The 13,374-nt window shown below is 41.5% G+C and overlaps 1 protein-coding gene across 2 annotated transcripts in view; it reads right to left on the reverse strand.

Moving 5' to 3' along the window:
• The window catches only part of LOC115240784 (frizzled-2), an 87,487-nt gene that overhangs the window by 65,416 nt on the left and 8,697 nt on the right, over positions 1–13,374 (reverse strand). The window contains exon 1 of one of the 2 annotated variants that reach the window (XM_029816141.1): positions 5,111–5,840. The exons of the other annotated variant lie outside the window; for it this stretch is intronic. The gene's annotated coding sequence lies outside the window, so the exon portion shown is untranslated. Of the gene's footprint in view, positions 1–5,110; positions 5,841–13,374 lie in introns of those variants that run through there. 2 annotated transcript variants of the gene reach the window in all.

Consider the following 13,374-nt stretch of genomic DNA (forward strand, 5'->3'; position numbering starts at 1 on the left):
CCGTACTCGCGCGCGCGCGACAAAACATGACGATATTTCGACGATCGATGCTCGCCCGCCAAAAAGCAGAAACAACACCTAGATAGATAATCGGATCTTCGATGTATTTCGAGACACAGATTGAGTAAAGTTTTTACACTTAGGATTGAGAAACGAGCGACGATAAGAAAGGCGAGTAATGTATTTTGATAAGTGAGAAACTTAGATATTCGAACCTTCCTGGAGTCTGCTCACGGAATTTACTTTTTTTATTAGCTCGTAGATTAACATACGAAAGATTAACAAATTTATGAGAAAATAGATATTAATTTTATTGTCGCTGAAATATCAATCTGATAAAATTCTATCTATCTGTTTATATTAATTTGAATTAATATATTTTTTTATTGCAAGTTTTCTTACTGTTGCTCGATGGTAGTGTATAATTACGTAAACTTTTTTTTTATTCATGCTTACAACGAGTTCGTCGAGTAAGACCATATACTGTCGGCATTTGAACCGTGATTGTTGTAAACGATGATTCGCATTCGAGGTACGTCCGGCTCAAGGTATACACCCGGCGTCCGTGCAACGGGTGCATCACTCGCCCTGGCGTCGAAAAAGCAGGAAAAGTCGTAGAAAAAATTCGGTTGCCCCTACATGTTTCGACGGCCTCGGAGCTGCCCCGAGGCATACGAAAAAAGGCCGTGAAGGCGCGGCGTCGAATACTAATTCTAGGGGCCGTTTTGCGCGGACTAGCAGAGAGACAAAAGACGTGACGACGATGGCAGGGAGAACGCGACGCGACGCGAGTTAAGAAAGCGGAGGCGAATGAACGTTGAAGAGAAGAGGAGAGAAGAAAGACCGTGGGGCTGCGAATTTGCATGAAAATACGTGAATTCTCGGTGGCGATGATTTCTCCGAGCATTTCCGAGCGCGCTACCGAAATTCCGGCGTCGGTTTGCCGCGGTAGTCGAGCGACGCCGACGCGACAAAAGGGTCGCGACGCACTGCGCTCTCTCCGAGCACACATGTATGCAATATGTATAATAAACGCGGGAGTGCGTTTTTTAACGAGTACGCTCCCGCGAGTCACCACGGTGGATTTATTATGCGCGCACTCCCAAGTGGGCACGTGTGCGTGACCGGTTTACCTCTTTGACGTAGCGTTAATGGCGCTACCAGTAACACGCATCTTTCTCGTTCTGTCGCGACACTTTCACGATTGCAATGTAGAATAAAACTATATTATTGATTACACATCCGCGATCAGAGAAGCTGGCTGCAATAATAATGTCAGATGACAGCTGATCAGCTGATCAGATTTACGCTGATATTGCGGCAGATGTGATTTTGTGAAAACATGACTTTTTATTTTCTTAGCTATTATTTTGAAAAATTGTATCTTTCGCGATGGAAGATATATTTTGCATGTGAGAATTTTGTATAAAATAATATAAAAATCCATTCAAGGCAATAACAATCATAAATAAGTTTTTGAAAATACATCAAGTACTGTTAAATATACAATAATATAAATCTATGTGCAAAATCTTTTTTTAATATCTTCTGTTAAAATTATATATATTTTAAAAATGTTGGACATTTTTCTTTCAAAGCGGTATTTTGCGGCTTATGCTTGTTTTTGCTCAGTTTCCCAGTTAGGACTTGGCTTAAAACTTGCTCATGATGTGAATGATAATAGCGAGATTCAGAGAACGAAGGCGAAAATCTTGCGTCTGTATATAGTCATGTCTGATAAGCACTTTATGGGAGTGTGTGTTAAACGAGAAACGTGGGAATTCGCGTTTCGCTTATATTTTGTGTGCCGCTCACGTTATCTGTCTGTTACAACGCTTTGAAGTTGCATCATCCCAGTGTAGAAAATGAAAAGAATCAGACTTTTGGAAAAAAAAAAAAATTTCGTCTTTTAATATTCATAATATGCATAACATTCGCAGATTAGACATTTGATTAAAAATGAAATATTTAATATAATTTGCAAGACATTCTACAAGGAGATTAACTATTTTTTATGGACATTGATTCTCTCTTTAAAATAATCTTTCTCTATACATAAGAAGGGATTGATCGTGAGTGAATAAAATAATCAATACTGGATAAGGTATATTCATTATTAAATATCGGAAATATCCAAACGTGTGCAAACGTAGTATTAAATTGTCGAAATTGTACCGGGATTATTCGTAGATTTACACTTCTCGTCAATATTCTTTATTGGCAGTTCGTATCGTCTTAATAATAAGAGCGCAATAAAAGCCACGCGATGTAGATTGAAGGGAGGATGAACGTGACGCACGCGAAACCGGTAAAAAGGATCAGACGGGATTTCCACTTGGCATCGAAGGGGATGCGACTCGGCTCGAACGGCCGATATTATACCCCGGGGCGGTAATTCGTATCGAGTTTTTCGTGCTGCCCGGGAACTCGATCGGAAACGCGATCAGGAGATGGCGAAAGTAATCTTCGGCCGCGTCAAACACGATTCTATGGTAAACAATCTGAGAGATACTATATTTGTGAGAGAGTTCTCTAACAATGAGTTTTTTCCCGAATTTTATTTTTGCTCTTCTCGAGTCTTATTCTGGTAACATTTTTTACATTTTATTAATCAATAAATTGTTTAAGGAGAAACTGGACAGATCAGCTACGTCAAAAATTAAAAAATCTGATACATTTCGAGATTCATGAATTTGACATTGTGTACAAGGCACTTTTAGTCGTTTGAAATATAAAATGAATAATTAATTTGTGAGTTAAAGTAAAGATTTGTCCAGTAGAATATGATTTAATCTCAAAATTGTAAATATTATTTTATATGGAACTAATATTTTTATATCTGTACTGTTTTTAACTGTAAGACACAAAAATTCATAAAAATAAAAATTTTAATTATATAGGGCAAATCTATCAATATTTGACGTAGCTGATCCGTCCAGTTTTTCCTTAAATAGCTATTCATTGACATTTGAAAATTCATATCCGACTATATAACATCCGGTTATAATATCTGACTCATAAATAACTATTATTGATCTAATAGCAGTGAGAGGAAGTTTTTCAATCTACAGATTTTATTTTTACAATACTTAAATTTGTAAAGTACAATTCCTTTTTTACACCATTCTCGGATCAATAACAATTTACGAGTTAGATATTCTAACCGGATGTTATAATTATATTCTTAAAGATGCTAATAAATACAAGTTAAAAAAAAAACAAGTAATTTATTAATTTATAAATTGTTGTGATAATTACAGAGTAATTAATTTTGAAAGTACCGGAGAAAGGGTCATGTGTTGTCAGAATCACACACGGATTTATTTAACAAAATAATAATGGATCTGATGGTTTTGTGTTTTTTACATATTCCATATCTCTTTTTCTTCTTTCTCTCTCGAAATTCTAAATATAATTCCGTGTTATCTGAAATGCGTAAAATTCAAGAAAGCCTAATTGAGAGACCTCATTATGGAAGAGTATCACGATTTATTTGATTCTTATTCCAATGGAATATCTTGTTCTCGATTATGTATGCAGTGAAAGCCACGGATCCGGCAAATAAATGAAAAAATAAACCGAAACGGCAAAAAATATCTAACAATATGTATTCAAAGTGACACACTGCGTCTTGCGAAGCGTTATTATCTCGTCGTTGAAAAGCCAAAGCGCATACAAGGTGGACGACAATATATCGGACGACAGTCGACGCGAGTGCGAAGCACAAGCGGGGGCATTCCCCGACCGACAAATGGCAATTTAACACCGTCTCGGTCGATATTCGAGCGACCCTTTGACCGTCGACGCTAATGCACGGCCTGCCCTTTATTTCCTGCTGTCACACCGGCGCGGCGATACGCGGCCCCTCACCCCTCATATCGTCGCGCTCGCTCGCTGAAGCACACTTTCGAGCACCCTCCGACCGCCCACGCGAGACGTACACACGAAAGGGAGGAACCACGTCCCCTGCCTCCGCTCGAAGGATTTAATTACGAATTAATTGTGATGTACCGCCGCCGCGGCTAATTCCGCCCGGTAATTCCGCCGGTAATTCGAGGAACGTCCAGGCCAAGCCGGCCGCTCTTTTTTCCTCCCTTCTAGCGTGACTCTCTCTTCCGTGACGCGAAATTCCGTTACAAGAGAAAAATTCGCGAAACTTGATTCGCGCGCCGAAGCACGCGCGTTTTTTTTTCGATCTCGATACGATCGGGTCAAAGAAGTACGATGGCTGCGAGTTTTTTTCTCGAATTACGATGGGAGCGCGAAATTATTCGCGCAAAGTATTTATCGCATAAAATACTACGAATTCTGTTATTGATAAGATCAGTGTGCATACACAAAAGTGGATTATCTCAATGGCATTAATAAATTATCGAATGCAAAAATTTGAGTGATAAGCCACCGAGAGATTTTAGATAGCTCGTGACGTACGTAATGAGGGTAGACTGGGAGATAGGGATGCTTCTTATCATTGTGATTTCACGCGAAGAGTTAGAATAATTTGTGCATACAGTCCGTGTGCTACGACTCGTAAATATTCATGATTTGCATGCAACGCTGATTTTAAATAAACTGTAAATGTCTGTGAAGGTGTGTGCAACATCGAGATTGAAATCTCGCTAATCTGTTCGAATCTGATTGCTATCTGCATGCGTGTTAATGGGCTTTCCTCATTAATCATTTTAATTAACGAAGATTAGATATGGATGGGTTATCGCCGTGATTTGCATTTGTATATTACGGCTACACAATTCTCCTATAATGAATGTTTATTGCTGATATATGCACGGAATAAAATCGTCACTCGTATCCTGCTAGATTTTTTTTCTGCCAGGTCAACGATAAGACCCGGAAATCTCTCTTTTATGTCAAAAATAAAACGAGAATTTTGTCAAGATGAATATCTATCTTCCTGCTCTTAATTGCCGTGAAAGACATTTGTCTTCCTTACGAGACAGTCTCGTTTCAAGGCAACGACCGAGACGCATCTAATCGTTGCGAATCATCCAGCGAGATAATTCGATCGCGTGGCAACTGATTAATTACGATACGCGATGTAACAGTAAAATACACACTGTTAGTTCTACATCTCGTTATCTCGGATTCTCACCTGACAGCCGATGCCGATTAGATTAAACAACGTTGGCGGCCAGACTCCTCGGATGCGCGATTCTCGAGCAATATTTTCCTTTCTGAACGAACTGTCCACTGATAACGTATCGACGTAGCCTTCAGTTATCACGCAACGATTAATTCTCTCACTATTCAGTTCACTAATGTCACGTTGATGCGTCGAGCAATCGTACGGATAATCTCCCTTTTGTCGTCTTTTCTCTCTATCTCTCTTTTTCTCGATTTCTCGATCTTCGTTTTATCGTGTTTGTCGCAGTCGGTGACGTCCTCCACGATGTCGTCGATATCACGGTCCGAGTGACACCGATGCGATTTTCCTCTCAACTGAATCCAAGCCCCGGGCTGTCACCTTCGATTCGTCTTAGCCGCTTCTTCGCGACAAATCGCGCTCCCGGCGTCTTCGGATCATGTGCCACTGCATCATATAGCTTCGACGAGCAGCTGCCCACGCGACCAGATTTATCTCCGTTCGAAGTCCGGAGCGCGATAAAAAAAAAAAAAAATAGTCAAGAATATCGGAGCAATCGGTTTATCTTCGCTTCGAGTTTATGTCGGAGCATGAAAGTCCAACGATAGTAACTCTCGTCGTTTCTACGAGCCGATTATCTCGCGAGATTTATCTCGCAGTCGCAGGAAATGAGACGGACCATTCGCGCGGTGATTTCAAGGAGTCTCGCGGTTCACGCGAGATTTTTTCGCGCACGCACACGCCTTCCCACGTGCCGGTTGACAGTTTCGTAGATGCGTGACAAATGCACGCGGCGCACGGCGACGCTCGGCTTTTATCGGCGCTCCTCGCGCGTCAGCTGCGCGCGTCCGCGTGTGCCGTCGCACTTTCCGAGCTCTTCTCCCCCGTTTGACGTCGACGTTGCGTCGATTCGCGTCCCCTGCACACGTCGCCGCGAATTTTTCACCGATTCGGCGCGTTCGATCGCAAGCGCGTGCGTGCCGCCACTCGCGATCGTCCGACAACGCGACGCGATCTACTGGAGGGGTATCGCAAATTGATATGCCGTCCGCGATTAAGTCCTTGTCGTCTGCATCGACGGCGCCGATGGATCAGGGCAATTATGTAAAATTATGACTTGCGATTCGCAGACCGGAGATACGATGAATGTAAATGTAAAAGAAGTCAATTTAAAATCACGATACAAAAGCGTACATCTTTGAGAAGCGATTTAAGAATATTGAAAATGACAAGAGAGAGAGGTAAAAATTGATTCACGTTGTTTTGTCGCTTGTCTAACGAGGAGGAGATTGGGGTGGGGGGGGTGGGGGACAACACTTCTACAAGTTTTTTAAAAACATAATTATGATAATTATTAATAATTCAATTGCATGATGATGGATAAAGGAATTTAATAAAGATTGCGTTCAATAAAAAGACAACAATCTTGTATATCATATCTGACGCTGGCGGTGCAAACGAACTCTTGTCTTGCCTTGAAGGACTGATCGACCAGACGTCCTCGCAAAAACGAAAGCCTATCGTAATTAAGATATTAATAACTCTCAAGCGCAGCTGTTATACGCGTCGTATAATCGAGAAGTGGTCTACGGAGCGCCGAATGAAACATACGACATTCCGAACCGATGACTTTGAATCGAAAGGACTTAAATTAAAAAATAAATCGAGACATTAAAAATTTTTATCGAAGCAAAATCATCTCATTAAATAAATTAAATGATCCAGTAGAGTAGGCGAAACACGAAAAAATCGCGTCAAGTTGAATTATAGCTTTGACAATCATTTTGCGGTCGCGTTCGAATATATCATAATTTTAATTACAGATTACAAATATAATCAAGGAGGAGCTTATCGTCAAGATCTAGATAAAAGATATACATAACGTCACCATCATGTCAACGTAATATCAAATATTTTTATATATGTCTCAAATGGAGCAACATACACTGAGCATTACAGAATTGGACCATCATTGAAATTTAAAATTCATGTAATAATGTGTGACGTTACGTCGACGTGACGATGATGTTATGTGAGCAACGCGTTTTACCGGTTGCATACCGCAACGGCGAGCTATATCTTTTTTAAAGCGCGAAAAGACTCGGATCCTACATTACTCCGGTGGATGTAATGGCGCTCGTAATTCTCGGCGATAACATTCGGAATGATGATCGCAGTGACCGAATGACGCCTCTCGGAACCGATACTACGCGAGTTACGATGCTCATAAGGGACACTTACGTTAGCCTTACTCTCGTAGCAATATCAACGAGTGGTTGGTTTGCTGGAACTGTCTTAGCAGGCAGCGAAAGCTGAAAAAATTCATCTGGCGTGTGAAGTTTATCTAAATCGGATTATTTAAAAGCTTTAATCGTTCGTGTCTTTTTCGCAAAAATTCGTAGTTATAATACAATAGATTAACCTGTAAAGTCACAATATTACCATCGGATTTTTGAAGCTTATATGATTGTGAAAAATTTACGAATAATTTTGCCTATCTTAGTCTCATCACGATTTCTAGAACTTTAAGATTCGCACATAAAAGCGATTGCTTTATACTTTTCGAAAGACAAACACAAATGTTGAGAATCCCAAATTTTTACTTATTGGATTTCTAATAGTCAACGCAAATAAAAAAGTCGTACAAAAAAAGCATTTTTATTTCGAGCTAATAACAATTTAGATTTTTTTTATTATTTCAGCGAAAACGAACGAAGAGATTGAAATGCATTAATTACAGCCATCTCTTCCTCGCCGAAGGCGAGGTCAAAAGAACGCTCGTAAAATCAATGAACTCCGTTCCATCGCGACGCCCTCCTCATCGCCTTAACACGTCGGGACGCTCCTTTATCGTGTAGATGCTTTTTCTTCGTTCGCGCACAAGGGAAACCGTACGCGTCGCGACCGTATGCGTCTCCCCGATGTGTTTTCGTCGTCCTCCATCGGTTCTCTCCGTTTCTCTCGCTGCCGAAAGAGGGAGAGAGTCCCTCGAAGAAAGAGAAAAGGAGCAGGAGAACGAGAAGCTCGAAGGTAATCAAAGGGGTGGGCGCGCACGTTCGCGAGTGCTTGCGTCCCTTCGCCTGCCTCTCGAGGTACACACGCACGGGAGTGAGCGTTGCCGAACAATCGTTTCGGTGGCTTTGAAGTTTTTCACTCCCGCTCTCTTCCCCCGTGTCGGCCTTTTCGAATGCGTTGCGTTTGCAGTGAGAAAGAGCGACGACCGGCGACGCCGATAACAACAAGAGAGACAGGTCCTCATATACGCACCCATATTCGACCCCCTTAACCCTTCCGTATCCTTATCCCCCTGTCCCTCCCTCGAGGGATACAGCGATAATGTTGTCGAACGTGCCTCCGACTGATAAAACGGGGTCCAGATGAGGATGGCACGCTGAAGAGGCTAATTACAGTGTTTTTTCTCTTGGAGATTCGCACGATGGTCATCGTGGCTCGATGGTACCTGCTTTGATTTATCCCCTTGTGCGCGCAGCATTGCGCGCTAAAAGGAATGAGGGAGAGGAAGGGAGAGGGAGGAAGAGCAAGTCGAGGGTGATGAAGCTTTGTGGCGACAATATGCATGCACTCGTTCTTCTTCAACATTTTTCATATTGCAGATCTAATCAGTCGAAAAGAAGCTCTTTCCGTTCGTCTCTATCTATCTTTTGCGGATTCTCCCGTTCTCGAGGACATTCCGCTGACTGATTGTTCTTTTCCTTTCTCTCTTTCTCTCTCTCTCATTCTTTTCCTGTTCTAGATTCTCGATTTCCACTGTTTCTTTTCTTTTGTCTTCTCAGGTTGAAAGAAAAATTCGCTTCCAATGCCACGTATGCAGAAAAGTTGGCAAAAGTGCCCACTTATTGTGGCACTTCTCCTCTAGTGGCAGTCGAGTGTAGCTTTGACGACAATGAGGTAATTAGTTCATATTATACTTTGTGACATCGGCCGGCCAAGAGCAAAAGAGGCTCCTTTTTTCTGTCTCTTCTACCTCATATTCCTCACCCTCTCGCCCATGTTTTCTCTCTCTCTCTCTCTCTCTCTCTCTCTCTCATTCGAATCCTATTACAAATTTGACCTTGCGCTCTTCATCTGCTCGACGATAGCTCCCACGTGCGTGTACATCGAACGCAATCCACTCCTCCTCTCTTCCCTTTTCCATCAGCTACTCATCGTTTGCACGCTAATTTTCGTACAGATGGATGAAGGAGCAAAATGGGAAGCAACGATCGCTCGGCCGAAAAGTCTTTGTGACGAATGACGGTCGAGTGCGCGGCATAAAGTACATTCGCTCGCGTACGCAAGGACAAAGGAAAGAAGAAAAAAAAAAAGAAAAAAAAATCCACGATGAGACCCTAATGAGTGTGCTTGTTTTTTCATGAATTCGTAATTCTCGAGCGCGCGTATCGCAGGCTCGATGGGAGATGGTTGGTTTCTCGATCTCATCGAGGCCACCACGAGAGGAGGAACCCGATCTCAAAGACGATGCGCGCAACTCTCGTTCGCACTCCGATGAGCGCGCAGAAATAATTTTGTTTTTTACCGATGCGGAATGTTCTCGTTAACGTCGAAGCGGAGTAGTCGAAGCCGATAGCTGGCGGGTGAGCGACGGGGAAGAATCCTCAAAGACGTCACGCGGCCTAATTTTCCGACAGAGGGAGCATTCTTGCTTTGATGCGTCGGGACTCTAAGTTTCTCCAAAGCTTTCTCTCCCTCTCTCCTCGCCATTCCCGTCCCTCGTTATGTTTGCCTGACGAATTTTTTTGCAAAGAAAAGGCTGCGACAGGAGAGATCGCGTTGATGAGATGCGATAGTAGTTTCCCCGATGTTAATCATATTATAACATCAAGCGGAGCCACTCGTGACAAGGAAAACGGTTTTGTGGCTTTGTATTCTCGTCCACGTAACATACGAGTTCGTTTACTTACGCTACCACGCTTGATTAGAGGGGGGAAAAATTGAAAAAACACTAAGATGAAAAAAATGGGTCGACAGCAATGACGACTTGAAACGAATCAAAGTCGCTCGAAAGGGGGAAAATATGTTGTCGATGTTTTTATACGCTTGTCAAGCGTCAAAGAGACGCCACGGTCTCTCATGATTTTTCTTGACGGTTCTGGGGAGATATAAGCATAGATAAAAAGCCTGTCTGAGTGAAAACAACTGTAGATAACGTTATAATGATTCTCCGAGGAGACCATGCAATTGTTCGTCCATCGAAGCTGTATTACAACTTGTTTGTGCCAAAGTCCTTTGTGTGGAATTCATGAAATTGCGTTTCATGGATCTCGGTATCCATAAACGAATTTATCTCTTTAGTAACCTTAGTCTCAGGCTAGCGGGACGCACACAGTACACTCCGACGTATATGATAGAAATGTATAGTGACGCGTTCTCTAGGGTGAGTACGAGCGCGTTTATATAGACCCGGGTTTTACATAACACGTAAGCAGCTCGGCTGCTGGTTCCCTTTTGCTCGATGTCGTTTCCACGCTTCTCTCGTACGCGCGCCGTCGTCGTCACGTCGATGAATTCTTTGATATCCGTGCTGTAATTAGTTGGTAACAGGCAGTGCGACCGCGCCCGCCGACGTCATCACGGTGTAAATAGCAGCAGCTACCTACCATCGGTGGCGGCAAGACAAGGGCTTGACGGCTCAGCGAAGAAGGGTAGCGAAAATGTTTTAGTGGCGATCAAAGTAGCCTGTGCTTGTGCCGCGAGGGCTTTGCCGCATCGAGAAAATGCTGCGAGAAAAAGAAAGGATCACCCCCGCGCGACGTACACAACCCTCCCCTTTCTTACCCGCGACACCGTCGTCGTCATTGACGACGAGGAGCAATATAGCAGACGAACGACGCGGTACTATTATGAATAGAGTTTTTTTTTACGCGTAGAGAGAGAGACTCTCTCTCTCTCGGTCTGTGAAAATATTATTTATGAATTTCTGTTCTCTAATCTTGTTTGTTTGTTAAGAATGTTATTATGTGTATTAGTTATTGCATTGCTAGTGAAATAAAATAATAAATCAAAATTATTTATCGCGCAAACGTATTTTGATGCTTTTTTTAATAATTTTCAATTTACATTATGAGCACGTGCGTTTTTCTGCTAATGAATTTGCGACTTTCGATGAAATTTATTTTTCATGAATAGATTTTTTTTACGTGTATACTTCTCGGTCTTGAAAAAATATTACTTATGGATTTTTGTATACGGTTCTCTAATCTTATTTGTTTGTTAAGAATGTCGCTGTGTGTATTAGTTATTGCACTGCTAGTGAAATAAAATATTAAGCCAAAATTATTTATCGCGCAAACGTATTTTGATGATTTTTAATAGTTTGCATTATGAGCCCGTGTGTTTTTCTGGCGATAAATTTGCGACTTTCTATGAAATTCATTTAACGGTAGAAGGGTGACAAAATAATATTCTTGTGAATATAATACCAGCCAGTGACAAAGGTCGGCGCTTGTGAGGCGTTTGTCGAGTGCGGCACTCCGCGCTCTTAAAGTACCGTCATCGTTCTCGTCGCGACGCGAGACATTCTGCGACGTCGGTGGACTGCGACGAAGGCTCAAGCGTTTTAGTGTAGGAATTTAATGCATCTGTGTAGAAACCAAGCGCGGATAACTCAAACGCCATTCGAATTTCTCAAGATCAGTCGGAAAGTCGGTTTTGGTTTTGTATTCATAGCTTGCGATCCACTTGCGAATGATCTGCATTGCTGTTAGGTATACCAGACTCTACGAAAAATATGCATCTTTTTCGTCATGTCTTAAAGATATTTCTAGAAAAAGAGATGCATCGCATCCATATTGTCAAATTTTATTATCGTCTTTATCACATTATAAAAAGAATTAGAATAAATATTAAAATATTTAATTTAGACAAATTAAAATACTTCTACAATTTTTGACAACAAGTTTAAAAATGCGTAATGCGTGACAAAGCAAATTGTGTTTCCATAGTATTCGTTAGTTAGCTGCTGAACGTCATGAAATAATCCTCTTACGCAAAAACGCCGATTAAACTTTGCACATATAAAACAAAATATAACGAAGTAGTTATTCTGTTATCTTATTGATTTTGAATTGCTTCGATTGGTGCGCCCATAAAATATTTAAAATAATTCACGTCATCATAAAATATATACATATATCACATTTTCTTATATATTACAGAAAAATATTTCTCATGTATCACGTATCTCTCATGTTGAATACACAGTTATATGATGAATTAGTCTCGATATATATATTATTTTTTCTCACACATTTTATCTTACTCTCGTATTATTTATAATCGCAATGTTGTCTTATATTTCTGGCGTAGAAGAAATAATCCTGATGCGTTATATATTCTTATTGTAAGCGGATCACAACATAATCTTATAAATCCGTTTCATTATGCTATCACGTCTCCCAATTTATTCCTTATTCGATGATTACGGTAAAGTTACATTTACAAGCGAGCGAAGCGATCAGGTCGTCGTAAACGGCTTTCCCTTCTGGCGAACCGAAAAGCGATGTAACCGCGATCGATTCGTTACAGCGAGCGGCCACGCCACGCCGCCATGAATTCCGACCAAGTTCCCAGGGTCCGACCCTAGGCCCTATGTCGCATTAATGCATCGAAACGTAGTTACAGTTTCGTAACTCTATTTTGAGGGACGCGCACGAGTAACGCGCACCCCGGATTTTCGTAATATTCCGTGGCGCGCAGATAACTGCGAGAGTCGGCTGGGTAACACGGTGATGATGACGATGATGATGATGGGGAGCGTCGACGTTCGTCCATGTCGGCGTCGACGTGGAATCAAATGTGAAATACGTCTGGTCGCTTCGCATCCATGGGAAAATCACGATTCTCATCCTCTTTTTCACTTTATATCGTAAAATCTCTCGTTTAATTACGTCTATCGCGAATTGATGGCGATTACTTTCATAATTCATACTTCAGTAGAAGTTCGCGAAGTACTAATATGGCATTAATTTACCGGATATGTATTCTTTTTTCATACATGTGTGATATATCTCGTTCGCGAATAAATACGATGAATTGTGATAGGTTAATGGCTCAATTTAAAAGACAATGTGATCTTTAATCGATCTCATTAGTGAGAAATTAGAGTGACACGAGATAATAGAGAAGCATAATCGACCATCCATAGTACGTCTGCCGTATTAACGCGACGCAATCGGAAGAACCTGTTATGATTTATTAATGGACAGAGTACTTCGCTTAGACATTATGTGTCGTGGGGGGGGGGGGGGGGGAAC

The sequence above is a fragment of the Formica exsecta genome, unplaced genomic scaffold (assembly GCF_003651465.1).
Source record: "Formica exsecta isolate Colony F162 unplaced genomic scaffold, ASM365146v1 scaffold451, whole genome shotgun sequence".
NCBI lineage: Eukaryota > Metazoa > Arthropoda > Insecta > Hymenoptera > Formicidae > Formica > Formica exsecta.